A 15355-nucleotide genomic window follows, 5' to 3' on the forward strand; every position below is an offset into this window, starting at 1 on the left:
TTCCCCCACCTCGCTCACATACACACACAACACAGATGTCCCCCTTATAGGCCAGCCTAAGCCAGTGGTTCCCACCCACAGAAGTCTGAATTCCTCCCCAGAGGCTCCATTCAAAGCTCCAAACAAAGGCTCACCACCATAAACTGGCCAAGTTAATCAGGGAACTCCCTTGATTAATGCCCTCCACATAGAAACCATAAAATCACAGGAATGAGAGCAGAAAGGGGCCTTAGCCCAATTGCTTTATTTTAATTCAAAGATGGGAAAACTGAGGCCAGGAAAGGGGATGGAGACTCCTGGCTGTGACGCAAAAGTGACCGGTAAGGCCCTCCCTCTAAGCCTAAAACCTGGTTCTCTTTCTATTATTTTGTATTTTCTAAGAATTATCCAACATTAGGTCCCACCTGCCCCCCCTCAGCAATTAGAGGCCCCAGGAGGACCGTCAGCACCCCAGATGGGAGCCCCCAAAGACCCCAGCAGCTGTCCGTCTGTCAGACAGGTGTGTGGCGAGGCAGAGCCGGGGTACCCGCTCATACAAAGGGCTGCTCCAGGGTCCCCAGAGAGATGGCCAAGCCGTGAGCAGGGCCAGGGCAGAGCCGGCAGGGAAGCCGCAGGCACCTTCCCTGAGTTCCCTTTCCAGCCCTTTGCAGGGGCCCATGTGTCTGCGATGAATGGCGATGGCCACGGGAATCTGGAAGCTGTTTCACAAATGCTTTCCCGATGCGGAAATGTAATGCTGGGTTTCTCAGCTTGGATTCCATTATTCTTTTGCAGGGAGGAATGTCTCTGTCAGCAGAATGAGCTGTTCTCCATCTGACCGGCTGGCTCCAGGATTCCTCTCCAGACTGACCCTACTGGGGCTCCGAAGGATCCTTCCCCTCGGAACCAGCCGCTCTTTAACCGGCGAAGGCTCCGGAGGGCCAGAGGATCAGGGCTCGCCAAAGCAGAGCTCGCCATCTTGTTGAATGTCCTCATTGTACAGAGGAAGAAACCAAGGGCCAAACCAAACCAATTTCAAGGCCACATGGGTAATAAGTGGCAAAGTCAAGATTTGAACCCAGGTCCTCTAACTCCAAATCTAGAACTCTTTCCACTGGACCTCCCTGAGTTTGGTTGGTTCTTCTTGGACTAAATTAGACTGGGTTGGTTCTGGGTGTACGGGGTAGCTCACTACATCAGAGGAATGATGATGGCTCTGGTGCAGAGTCTTCTGGTCAGGAAGACCTCGGTTCAAGTGGCACCACTTGCATTTACTGGCCATGTGAACCCCTTAAACTGTGAGGGCCTAAGTGAACCTCTAAGACTCCAAATCATGAAAAGGTTGGCCAGCTGCATTGGAGGAAGGCTATTCCTTACAGGACTGATGACTTCGAAAGAGGAGGAGAAAGAAGAAAGGATGATAATGATAATATTTATGTGCCTTCCCACTTTGGGCACAAAGATGGTAGAATCCAGGGGCAGAAGGCTGGAAATGCTGCCAGATGAGAGTTTCCTATCCATTATGCTGGGTGATTTTTCTTCATATAAGAGAGGATGGTAATATTGGATCTATAAATACCTATATTATAAGAGCTGAAAGGCACCAATACCATTTATTGTTCTTTAAGAAACAATAATAATGCTGATTTTTGTGGTGGTGGTTCAGTCGTTTTTCAGTGGTGTCTGACTCTTTGTGACTCCACTTGGGGTTTTCTTGGCAGAATTACCGGAGTGGTTTGCCATTATCCTTCTCCAGCTCATTTGGCAGATGTGGAAACTGAGGCAAACCTGTTGTGTCTGACTCTTTGTGACCCCATTTGGAGTCTTCTTGGTAAAGATAGTGGAATGGTTTGCCATTATCCTTCTCCAGCTCATTTTACAGATGTGGAAACTGAGGCAAACCAGTTGTGTCTGACTCTTTCTGACCCCATTTGGAGTCTTCTTGGTAAAGATAGTGGAATGGTTTGCCATTATCCTTCTCCAGCTCATTTTACAGATGTGGAAACTGAGGCAAACCAGTTGTGTCTGACTCTTTCTGACCCCATTTGGAGTCTTCTTGGTAAAGATAGTGGAATGGTTTGCCATTATCCTTCTCCAGCTCATTTTACAGATGTGGAAACTGAGGCAAACCAGTTGTGTCTGACTCTTTCTGACCCCATTTGGAGTCTTCTTGGTAAAGATAGTGGAATGGTTTGCCATTATCCTTCTCCAGCTCATTTTACAGATGTGGAAACTGAGGCAAACCAGTTGTGTCTGACTCTTTGTGACCCTATTTGGGGTCTTCTTGACAGAGATACTGGAGTGACTTGCTATTTGCTTCTCCAGCTCATTTTACAGAGGAAGAAACTGAGGCAAACCAGTTGTGACTGACTCTTTCTGACCCCATTTGGAGTCTTCTTGGTAGAGACACTGGAATGGTTTGCCATTTCCCTCTCCAGCTCATTTTATAGATGTGGAAACTGAGGCAAACCAGTTGTGTCTGACTCTTTGTGATCCTATTTGGCATCTTCTTTACAGAGATACTGGAGTGGCTTGCTATTTCCTTCATTAGCTCATTTTACAAATGTAGAAACAGAGGCAAACCAGTCGTATCTGACTTTTCCTGACCCTGTTGGGGTTTTCTTGGCAGAGATCCTAAAGCAGTTTGCCATTTCCCTCTCCAGCTCATTTTACAGATGAGGAAACTGAGGCAAACAGGGTTCAGTAACTTTCCTGGGGTGACACAGCTAATATATCTAAAGCCAGATTTGAACTCAGGAAGATGAGTCTTCCTGACTCCAGGCCTGGTGCCATCTAGCTGTCAATGATAATGATAATAACTCACATTTATGTAGCACTTTAAGACTCACAAAGTTGGGGCAACTAGGTGACTTGGGGGATGGAGAGCCAGGCCTGAAGATGGGAGGTCCTACATTCAACCTCAGCTACTTCCTAGCTGTGTGACCCTGGGCAAGTCACTTAACCTCTACTGCCTAGCCCTAACCACTCTTCTGCCTTGAAACCAATACATAGAATACATGATTCTAAGACAGAAGGCAAAGGTTTTGGAGAAAAAAACTTGCAAAGTGTTTTATAACTATTATGTCATTTGATCTCGAGACTATTTTCATCCAGTTTTACAGATGAGGAAACCAAGGCAGAGAGAGAGAGGTCAACAATGGGTCTAAAGCAGGATTTGAATTCAAGGCTTCCAGACTCCAAGTGCTTTGCTCTATTTACTTCTTGACTTATCTGGAGGGGGAGAGAGGAGAAAGATGGAAGAAGAATGTAATAGGATATAAAACTCTTACAGAAGTCTTAGAATTGATCTATAAGTATTGGCTCCACAGCAGAAGACCAATAGGGCGAGGCAACGAGGGTTAAGTGAGTTGCCCAGGGTCACACAGCTAGGATGTGTGTGAGGTCAGGTTTGAACTCAGGACCTCTCATCTCCAAGTCTGGCATTCTAACCACTGAGCTACCCAGTGGATTTAAGATTTACAAAGGGCTTCATGTATTATCATCTCATCAAATCATGACAAAAAGGGGAAGGGGCTGCAGAGATGAGGTCCCCCATTTACAGAAAACAAGACCAAAACTCCAGAAAGGCCACATCGTTTACTACTGATAAGAACTCCGATAATTAATCAATAAAGTGCCTACTATGCGCCAGGCACCACGTTAAGCGTTTGAGGGCTCGAAAGGAGTGAGGGTGGGAAGTGAACTGAACTCGGGTCTTGCTGCCTCTGCCAAGACGCCACAAGCTATGACGAGTCCTTCCTGGCTAAGAGGATACCGAAAGAAGGTTCCAGCAGTCAAAATTCTGTTTCTTTATAGTCAAGTTCTGGCCTCTAAGCTGGTCACATTTAGGGCTCTTGGTTTAATCGACTTTCATTTGGGGTGAAAGAAAATGGCCCCAAACACACCCCTCACGTTCCTCCTTTCTCAGCGTCCTGGAGGAATGGCTGCCGAACGCCGAGCCTCCTCGGGTCAGGGCTTCGGGGCATCCCGGACTCTTCCAGGAGGCAGGTCGAACTACAAAGGAAGAGGCACGATGTGCCACTTGGCACGCCAGAGTCTACACGTGCGCCACAGCCACGTAATTCCCTCCAGGGGTTGTCACGGCGGGGGAGACGGCTGGGGAGCCCACATTCCCAACACTGCCAGATCATCCTTGCTCTGAAAGATGGTCTCATCCCCCGGGGACACGGACGTGGAGGGACTCTGGAGGCCAGCAGGAAGGCTGGGTTTTTTCATCATTGAATAATTCATTCAATTCCTTGGGAACTCCAAGAAACTGGCTCTTACTCCAGGGAAAGGAGGGTATGCCCATGGCCAAGGAAAGCATCTTTTGCATCTTTCTGAACTACTCTTTTTACCTTCCATCTCAGAATTAATACTGTGTACTGGTTCCAAGGCAGAAGAGTGGAAAGAGCTAGGTATTGGGGGTTAGGTGACTTGCCCAGGGTCACACAGCTGGGAAGTGTCTGAAGTCAGATTTGAGCCAAGGACCTCCCATCTCTAGGTCTGATTGAATCCACTGAGGCACCTCGCTGTCCCCTTGGATGGGAGACCATGGCTCTGAAGGATGATCCTGAAGGTTTGGAATCTAGTTCTAATGACACAGAGTCCCTGATTCTGGTTTCTTTTCTGCATTGCACCCAAATCCTTGAATCCTGAGTGGGCTGAGAGAAGAAATTGAGCATCTCCAACTGAGCGAGTTCCTCCTCCCCCCCCAAAAAAAAACCCCTACAAAGGCAGCTAAGGGCAAGTGTTTTGGGGCCGTGAAAAGTACCAGTCATCCTTTCCAGAATCCTCCAGCCTCCCATTCTGATCACAGGATCAAAGATACAGAGCCAGAAAGGACTTGCAGAAATGCAAAAACAGGGGCAGCTGGGTAGCTCAGTGTCAGGCCTAGAGATGGGAGGTCCTAGGTTCAAATCTTCCCAGCTGTGTGACCCTGGGTAAGTCACTTGACCCCCATTGTCCACCCTTACCACTATTCCACCAAGGAGCCAATGCACAGAAGTTAAGGGTTTAAAATTTAAAAAATTAAAAAAAAATGTGAAAACCCTTATCCAAGGCCACACAAGTAATAAATCACAGAAGTAGGTTCCAAAGTCAGAGGGGAAAAGGTTTTCAGAAATTAGTTCAACCTTCTCAGTTTACAGATGAGGAAACTGTTATCTAGAAAAGATAAATGATTTCTCCAAGGTCATAACCAACAGTAAGCATCAGAGGCAAGATTTGAAACCAAGACCCACGACTCTAAAGCCAATGCTGTCGCCTGAAGAACTCAGGGTATGTAGAGACAGACCCCTTAAAAAGGAGATTTCTGGTTTCTGCTGCAGGTATCTGCTGAAGGAAAGCAGCAAGAGATCAGTTTTTTGGACAACCTTTTGATACAAGGGGCCAGCAGCACAACTTCCATCCATGCCCACCATGATGCAATTTCCTCCTCTTTCTGTATCCATCAGCCTGATCTCCCTTTTAAAAAAAAATGCAAAACGATGCAACCTTCTCTTCATCATCAGGCTTTCCATCTCCAGGAGAGTCTATCCTTTTAGGGAAGAGGGATAGGAAAGTCGGCTCTACTGTTTAATCCAGTGATTCCCAAAGTGGGCGCCACCGCCCCCTGGTGGCTGCTGCAGTGATCTAGGAGGGCGGTGATGGCCACAGGTGCATTTATCTTTCCTATTAATTGCTATTAAAATTTTTAAAAATTGATTTCCAGGGGCGCTAAGTAATATTTTTTCTGGAAAGGGGGCAGTAGGCCAAAAAAGTCTGGGAACCACTGATTTAATGTCTGATTTCCTATCTTCAGAAGGAAGAAGAGTAAAGAATCAGGGTCTCCTATCTGATCAATCTCCCACCTCTTCTCAGGAGAAGAGTGGGGCACCTTCCATTCAATGATGAGTGTTCTTACATTCCAGTGACTCCAAACCAGTCTAGGCCATCATCCAAATCCCTTCCCATTCCCCATCATCCAAATCCTTATTCTCATCCCCATCAGTTGTCTTACTCCCCAAGTCCGAACCAAATATGGCCCACCCTTTCCACTGTGCCCTCTGGAATGCCTGCTCCAAAGGCAACAAATTTCCCTTCTTAAATCTCTTCCTCTCCTCCTCCTTCCATCTTCTAGATATGACTAAACCCTGGCTCCCCTCCCTTCTCTCCTTGTCCCTCAGACAATAGCTTAGCTCCCCCTGGCCACCTTTTCTTTTCTTTTTTTTTTTCAACCCTTACTTTCCATCTTAGAATCAATACAGGTATTGGTTCTAAGGCACAAGAGTGGTAAGGGCTAGGCAATAGAAGTCAAGTGACCTGCCCAGGGTCACACAGCTAGGAAATGTCTGCGACCAGGTCTGACAGCCACCTTTTCTAATACTAGCTACATCTTCACTCATTTTCATCAGCTCACTGGTCAAGGCAAGGAACTGGAATCCATCATATTCCTTGTTACCACTTCCAGATTCTCCCATTATTGCCATCACTCAGTAACCTTCCTCTTTTAAGGTTCACTCAATCCATATCTACCACCTACTCGAAATCCTGGTAGCTGCTGTCTATATATCTCCATGCCTCTCCCCTTCCTTCCTCAGTGGTTCAGTTCTCTCTTCCTGCCTTCAAATTTGGGGACTTCAGCAAACATACTGACTATCCCTGAAACATTCGAACCATGCAGTCTCTTGATCTAGTCTAGATGTTTCCTTCAACCTGTGCCTTCCACTCTACCTTAGCCGCACACAAAGATGGTCATTCCTTGATCTTACTGTCCATCACCCATGAATGCACCACCTCCATTGCCTCCTGGAGGGCAGGGATTGTCTTCTGCTTTTCTCTGTATCCTTAGCATATAGCACAATGCCTGGCATCTAGCAGGGCATTTCACAAATGCTTACTGACCGACTGACTGAAGCAGAGAAGGCAGAAACACAACCCCTACATTGTAAAGGTGGGAAAAACTGAAGTCAAGCTAGGTTTGCATCACCGACTCGAACTTCAGAAAAACAGAATCCAAAGGAGCATTCTATGTCCATAAATCTATAAAATAAGGTAGCTGGAGCCTATCAGGGATCCCCTATCTCTGTTGCTGTCCATCGACAAATTCTTTTTCACAACCACAAAATGTTTTGGGAACCCCCCAGTGTAAATGAATAGACTTCTCCAAACATGATGTAATTAATGTCCACTTAAGGGATCATTTTTAAAAAAAAAAAAAAGATATTACATAAAAATTATTAAATGTTAAAAAAAAGACATTTTCTTTTCCCAATTACATGTAATTTTCAACATATGTTTTCTAACATTGTAAGATCCAAATTGTCACCCTCCCTCCCTTCCGTTCCCCCCTCCCCTTGCCAGAGATGAGAAGTGCTTTGATCTGGGTTAGACATGTATGATCATGCAACACATAATTCCATATTGGTCATTGTTGAAAGAGAAGACTCCTATAAAACCAAAATCCCCAAATAAAGTACAAATATAAACACAATAATCAAATTACAATAATATATAAATAACATCATAATGAAAATAAAAGTAGAACTAAACAAAGGTGAAAATCATATGCTTTGATCTGCATTCCAATTCTCACAGTTCTTTCTTTCTCTGGAGCTGGAGATGGTTCTTTGTCATAAGTCCATAAGGGACCATTTAAGAATTTTTAGAGCAAATCCCTTGGCTCTTTCTCAAGAACCCCCAAGTGGGAACCACTGGAGCAGATGTACTGCAGGGACTCTGCCAACTCTAAATCCTAGACACAAATGGTACCAACATGATATATTTATTCCCAACCCAGATGCCCCAGAGCTACGACTGAATGTGAGCTCGCTCTCTCTCTTCTTGACCCATTTACAGCAGAATCCTTTCTCCCAGCAAAATAGAGCCTCCGAGTTGGGAAGGAAATCCAGCAGCAATCTAGGCTAGATAAACCTGAACAGAAATCCCACCTACAGTTCTCCAAGAAGCAGCAGTCGGCCCTCTGCTTGTACTCGCCAAGAAAACGGGACCATCTACCTCCCAAGGCAGCCCATTCCTCCACTGGACACTTCTAGTCCTTAAGAAGGCTTTCCCTACATCCAATCAAAATCTGCTTCTTTGCAACTTTCCATTCTGCCCTCTGGGCCCAAAGGCTAATTCCTTTTGCACATGATAGCCCTTTAAAAAATTTTAATTCACTTCCCACCCTCACTCCTTTCATGCCCTCAAACGCTTAACATGGTGCCTGGCGCATAGTAGGCACTTTATTGATTTATCATTAGCGGTCTTATCAGTAGCAAATGCTGTGACCTTTCTGAAGCTTTGGTCTTGTTTTCTGTAAATTAAACTATTATCTTCTGTCTTAGAATTCATTCGAGGTACCAGTTCCAAGGTAGAAGAGTAGTAAGGGCTAGGCAATGGGGGTTAAGTGACTTGCCCAGGGTCACACAGTTAGGAAGTGTCTGAGTTTTGAATGTAGGGCCTGGTTTTCTATCCACAATGAGCCACCTAGTTGCCCCATACAATAGTCTCTTGAAGCCAGCTCTTACACACCCCAAATTTTCTCTTTTTCAGGTCCAATATCCCTTGTTCTTTCAAAGGATGCTTCGATGGCATGAACTCCAGATCCTTTGCCATCCCAGATGCGTTCCTTGGACATTTTCCAGCATATCGATGTCCATTCTAAAAGATGGCACCCAGACCCGAACCCAGCAGTCCAGAAAGGATATACGTGTAGCCCTAAAGGCTGCCTGTAAGGAGTGAGCGCCCTGACACTGCTAGATACATACCCTTCACTTCTAGCCACATGCTAAGTCCATTACCCAAAGTTCTGCTCCTCTCCAAACCCAAAAGCAAGGAAAACAAAACCCACCATTGTTTCCACACATATTTGAGGCCACTGCTGCCACGGCTGAAGCCAGAGTTGGGGAATGGCCCCGCCAAAGCACGGGGGGCCCATTGGGCCTCACCCTGTAAGCAAGGGGGGGAAACAACAAGCCGTCTATGAATTCTCAAAAGCCCAGCACTCAGCATGGGAAGAGTTCCCACTCACATAATGTTGCCACGCACTCCTGGCAAGAAGCAGAGCCTCTGCTGGCGAGGGAGTGGGGGTTTGGGGAAGAGAAGCATTTAAACTCTCTGGAAGCCTGCTAAAAGAAACCCAGCACAAGCATGTCCAGAGGCCCTCGCTGCCCAACCAGAACCAGAGCCACGATGGGGGCCCGTCTGCACCCGTGTGCACATGGATCTGCACGTGAGTGGCCGGCACTAGGCACGACGAGTAGGGTTTTCTGTCTTAGAGAATCATCGAAATCCTGGAATTGGAAGGGTCTTCGGCAACTCCTCTACCCAACCCATATCTAATCGCCTTTCCCTCACCCTGAGTCAAGATCCCCAGATTCAAGTCAGAATCGATCGTACAGAAAGTAACATGGAAATGTGGGTTGGGCTCTTTGGACCAGTTTCAAGAAAACAGCATGGCGGTGGGCACCATGGCTAAATTTGGTGTCAGAGGGTCTGTATTCAAGTCTTAACTCAACATCCTTCCTCTGGGAGGCTGGGTGGAAATTAAATGATCTTTGCTTCGGTTTCTTTCTCTGTAAAACAAGAGGAGGGATGACACTCGATGACAGCTGAGGTCTAAACCATCATGGATTCCATGGGCGGCTACTTTGTGCTCAGCACAGCGCCAAGACAGGAAAATATCCTCCCACAGTTCTTCCTCTGAAAACACAGAGGAAAATCAACTGCTCGAGCACATGGGCTGATGGGGATAGTACTGGGGATGGAGACACTAAACGATAGCTCTAGTCCAACTGTCAATAATATGGAATTGGATCTTGATCCATGATACGTGTAAAACCCAGTGGAATTGTGTGTCGGATATGGGGTGTTAGAGGGGTTTGGGGGAGAGGGAAAGAACACGAAATATGTAACTATGAGAAACTATTCAAAACAAAAATTAAATAAATAAATAGAATTTTAAAAAAGAAAGGAAAATATCAGAGTTGTGCAAAACCAGGTCTTTGACTTCAAGAAGCTTATGACCCAGTAGAAGAGTCGGGAATTCCAGGAAAAGTAAAATAATGTATGTAAATAGCAGCATATGGCATGTATGTATTTTGTCTTTATCTGTTTTGATGTTGTTCTATTCTGTCGAACGTAAGCACCTTGAGGGCAGGGATTATTCTGGTTTTTGCTTCTGTATCTTCAAAACCCAAGACAGAATTGAGTATATAATAGCTGTTGTTTAAAAAAAAAAACAATGGCATCACGGGGTGATATCTTGACTCATGCATAAATTGGATTAAAGTGAGTCAGAGTTACACAAAGGCATCAGCCTTGCTCTCTCTTCCAGAGTCAGCCAATTCCAGTGGCAAGACAAAAGTCAGGCCAAATGGTGATGACCAGAGATGCAGTGGACTACTTGGCGTCATCCATGTCTGACCAAGCTCTAAACACTCCACAGAGCCTGCTTCTGCCATCTTCATGATTGCTGGAACAAATTGTTCTCATCTACCCGTTCTGTCTACAGAAGTCTTCACATGCTTGGGGTAGACGTCCTCCCTGACTCAACTCGACCTAATTTAGCCCATCTGCTGAAATGGTTTTGCCAGATCATGGCTGCTGAGAATGCTACAGCCTCTTGGAGTCACAGGTGAGAGTTGGGTGAAAGGTGGACACCAAAGATGGATGAGTAGCCCTGAAAATGACTCAGGAAGTCCAGCAATATGTCTTCTCTGAACACCAGGTAGATAGAAGGTGTCTAATAAATGTTTGCTGAACGTTTTAGAGTAGCAAAGAACCAGAAACACAAAGAACACCCATCAGTTAGAAAATGACTAAATAGGGGGGAGCTGGGGAGCTCAGTGGATTGAGAGCTAGACCTAGAGATGGGAGATCCTAGGTTCAAATCTAACATCAGACACTTCCCAGCTGTGTGACCCTGGGAAAGTCACTTCACCCCCATTGCCTAGCCCTTACCACTCTCTTCTGCCTTGGAGCCAATACACAGTAAGACTCCAAGATGGAAGGTAAGGGTTAAAAAAAAAGAAAGAAAATGACTAAATAAAATATTGTGCCTTCATTTAATGAAATAGTGCAAGAAATGATGAATACAAAGAATTCAGAGAAGCATGGGAAGATTTATATGAACTGAAACAGAACAACAGGAAGGAAGGCAAGGAAGGGCCTCCCGCAGAAGGAAGATTCTCAGCTGAGTTCTGAAGAAAGCTGGGGATGAGGAAGGAGAACATTCTAGGAATGGGGAATCACCATGCAAAAGGAGAAGGAGGGAGATGGACTACTGTCTGGAACAATGAGCAGGCTCGTGTTACTGGATCACAGAAAATACAGAAGGGAATAAAGTAGAAGACTGGGCAGGTAGAGAGGATGCATTGTGAAGAGTTTCAGATGCCAAACAAATAATAGACTAACTAATAAAGGGCTTAAAGGCTGGATGAAAAGAGTAAAAAAGCTCACTTGTAACTGAGTGCTTGGAAGTATAGCTTCCTTTCGTTGACCAACAGGCTAAGACATTTATTTTATTTTATTTCTTATTGATGTCTTTTACTTTTAGACCACAGTTATCTTCCAGTATATCCACCACCACCACCACATACCTCTTTACCCACTCACTAAAGAATGAATAAGCCACAGAAGCACCTGGGTTGCTCGGTAGACTGAGAGCCATGCTAAGAGATGGGAGGTCTTGGGTTCGAATATGACCTTAGATGTTTCCTAGCGGTATGACTTGGGTAAGTCACTTAACCCCCATTGCCTAGCCTATACCAATCTTCAGCCTTGGAACCGATACATCGTATTGATTCTAAGACAGAAGGTCAGGGACTAAAAAAATAATGAATAAGCCAAGTCAACCAACCAATGGATCACATTGGTAACACATACGCCATTCTATACCCAGAGATCCCTTAACCTCTCCCTGACAGAAGTCTTTCATCCTCTGTTTTCTAGTACAAATAATAGTCACCACAATTCATTAGATGTTGACCAAGCCTATTTCCAAACATATTCATTGACCTGGTGGGATCTCTGCCTCTCTTGCCATGTTTTCTCCTCATCTCCCAACACTATCCTTCAGGAGATTCACTCAGCATAGTAAATATTATAATTAAGAGACTGGTCCTTAGAATGTTATAAAGTTTATTAGAATCGCTTAGACAGATAACGGATGAGAGATAGGTAGAAATATAAGAGATGGAAGCCTAATCCAAGTCTCCATCCAACAACTAACAGGCCTCTGATAGTCAAAGGGAGTTGCATTAGGAGTCTAAGGAGATGTCGCCACCTGATTTCCATTATGGTCTGTCCTCGGTTCTTTTAAGCCCCAGAGGAAGGACTTGATGCTTTGTTTTTGTCACCCATCCAACAAGCACTAGGATAGGAAATGGCTAGCCAACAGATACCGAACTGCAGATTGCTACCTCCCCATCATCATGAACAAAAATGCTAATCAATGCTATCCACATCCAAAGAAAGAACTGTGGGAGCAGAAAAGAAAAACAACTGCTTGATCACATGGTTCGAAGGGTATAGGATTAGGGATGTAGACTCTAAAGCAGTGATTCCCAAAGTGGGCGCTACCGCCCCCTGGTGGATGCTGCAGCGATGGCCACAGGTACATTTATCTTTCTTATTGCTATTAAAATTTTAAAAAAATGAATTTCCAGGGGGCTAAGTAATATTTTTTCTGGAAAGGGGGTGGTAGGCCAAAAAAGTTTGGGAACCCCTGCTCTAAAGGATCACCCTAGTGCAAATATTAATAATATGGAAATAGGTCTTGATCAATGACACATATAAAACCCAGTGAAATTGCTTGTTGGCTATGGGAGGTAGGTGGGAGGAGGGGAGGGAAAGAACATGAATCATGGAACCATGGGAAAATATTCTAAATTAGTTAATTAAATAAATGAACTTTTAAAAATTTGATGAAAACAGGTAGTTCACGATCACAATAATGAACTTTCACTTCCTAGTTGACGTCAAGAAGTAGAATGCATTTTTGAAAATGCTAAAATATTTTTACAGATACAAATTATGACTTTCAGGAATTTATTTTAATGCCTACGGTGTATAATGTACTAGACTCAGCGCTTAAGAGAAATAAAATCAAATAAATAAATGGAAAATTTTAAAATTCGCCATCCTGAGAGGGTTATTCCAAGGTCCCGGGTCATTAGGTCTAAAATGACTCCATGTAATTTTTCTATTGAATTTTCTACGTAAATGTTGCTTCTCTCCAAAAGAATCCAAGCTCCTTGAGGTCAGGCATGATGCTGTTTTTGTCTTTGTATCTCCAGCATCTGGAACGATGTATGGAACATTTTAGATCATTAATAAAAGCTCTTCAAGCCTGACTGAATCCAACAGACATGGGATCATAGGGCCGTGCTTTTTGGCTCTGTGTCGGCAGCCCCTGGCACCACGGAGATGGTGCCACTGATAGAGGTCCATCAAGCCTCGTTGAATCCTACAATATCAAAGCCTTTCCTGAATCAAACAAACAAACACGAATCCCAAATCTATTTAAAAATGTTATAAAGCTCCACAGCTTTCCCAGTGACCTCTGCACATAAATCTTCCCATTGTTCCCCAAACGAAAACTCAATGTTTTATCATCTTTTTTCACTGGCGCTCGGACAAGCCGCATCAGGGCCGGGTTATTTCAAGAATTTCACTGGGACCTTCTCGATTGTTCCCCCGGTGGGAAGGATGGAAAAGCTGCCTGTTCTCTCCCGCATTTTTGTGGCCGGTTCAAGCCCAGCTGCCTCTTGTCCAGACCCCCCAGGAGGACAGATTAGAAGGCACGCAGCCACTGAGGATACGGAACGGGGAGGAACTGTAAACACGGGGACTTGGCTGCCAACCGCAGAGGCTTTCCGTAAAGCTCATGGGATGGGAGGGATAATGGCAGGAGGGAAATCCGATGACAGGAAGAGATAATCCCAGAAAGCTGCAGGGAGAAGGGAGAGCTTGGAGGACGGAGCTCTGAGGATGGGGAGACGGCCAGAGTCACAAGAAAATGACCGTCTGGGGCTTGGAGAGCTGCGGGGCAGAGGGGGGAGCGTGGCACCGAAGGACAATGGCTTTCCCCAGTTTTGAGGCTTGGCTGGGAATAACAGAGCTTCCCTTCAGCCTCTTACTTAGTGGTGCAACTCTTGGCGAGATGCGGATCTCTCCAAGTCTTAATTTCTTCATCTGTAAAATGAATATGATGTGGGACGACCTTTTTGGCCTTGAATAAATAAGTTCCCATCCCTGGACCTCCGTTTACCCTCAAATAAAGGAGGGGATGGGAGCAGACAGCCGCTGAGGCATCTCCTAGATCCAGACCTCTTTCCCCTCCTCTCTAAGATGGCAGAGGGAGACTAGGTGTGACCGCTGAAGTCTTGTAAATTCTAAATCTTAGGGTCTTCCTAATATCCCCTGGAGATTCTGCCAGACTCGAAGATTTGGGGCTCAGATAAACTCTCTCCTCAAGGAGTGACTACGAAGACAAAATGAGCCGATAGGTAAGATGGAGCTCTGGAAAAACTCAATGTAGAATTTAAATAGGTGAGAATAAGAGTCATAATAATTGTTCCTGTTTCATTGGTTTTCAGGCTTTCTGACACTTCATGACCCCATTTGGAGTTTTCTTGGCAGAGATACTAAAGTGGTTTGCCATTTCCTTCTCTGGCTCATTTTACAGATGGGGAAACTGAGGCAAAGAGGATGAAGTGACTTGCCCAGGGTCACACACCTAGTAAATTTCTGAATTCATAAAAATGAGTCTTCCTGGCTCTAGACCTAGCACTCTATCCACTGTGCCACCAGGCAGCATATAATACCTATGTGCTTTAATATAGCTAATATGCGAATAAAGCTATTAAAACTATTGCAAACAATCTGAAAGTATTTCCACCACAAAAAAAAATGGTACAGAAAATATCGGAGTTGAATCTGAGATGGGAGATTTCAAATAGAGGGAATCCTTCTTTTTTCTGCAGGTGACTGATGCTAGCCATGATCACCATTTTTCTCCTATTAAACCATCATGAACTTCAAAGGTTTCAAGAGACCCAAAGGTCTCCAGCACCTCAATGATTTTCTGCTGGAAAAGGGTGGCAATGAAAGGGTTATGACATGAAAACACTGTATCAGACTATTTCCTACTTCAGCAAGGGCAGGGGGGAAGGAGGGAGAGAATCTGAATTACAAATTGTCAGAAAACGATTGTCAAAAATGGTTTCTATGTGTAATAGAAAAATTAAATTTTAAAAAGAAAGGAAGACAGAGAGAAAGAAACAAAGAAGGAAGGAGGTAGGGAAGGAAGGAACGCAGGAAGGAATGCAGGAATGCAGGAAGGAAGGAATGCAGGAATGCAGGAAGGAAGGAATGCAGGAATGCAGGAAGG

The 15355-nt window shown here is 44.8% G+C and overlaps 1 pseudogene; it reads left to right on the top strand.

Moving 5' to 3' along the window:
* The window catches only part of LOC123240939, a 62527-nt pseudogene that overhangs the window by 19674 nt on the left and 27498 nt on the right, over window positions 1–15355 (top strand).

This window comes from Gracilinanus agilis, chromosome 3 (assembly GCF_016433145.1).
Source record: "Gracilinanus agilis isolate LMUSP501 chromosome 3, AgileGrace, whole genome shotgun sequence".
In the NCBI taxonomy this organism is placed as follows: domain Eukaryota; kingdom Metazoa; phylum Chordata; class Mammalia; order Didelphimorphia; family Didelphidae; genus Gracilinanus; species Gracilinanus agilis.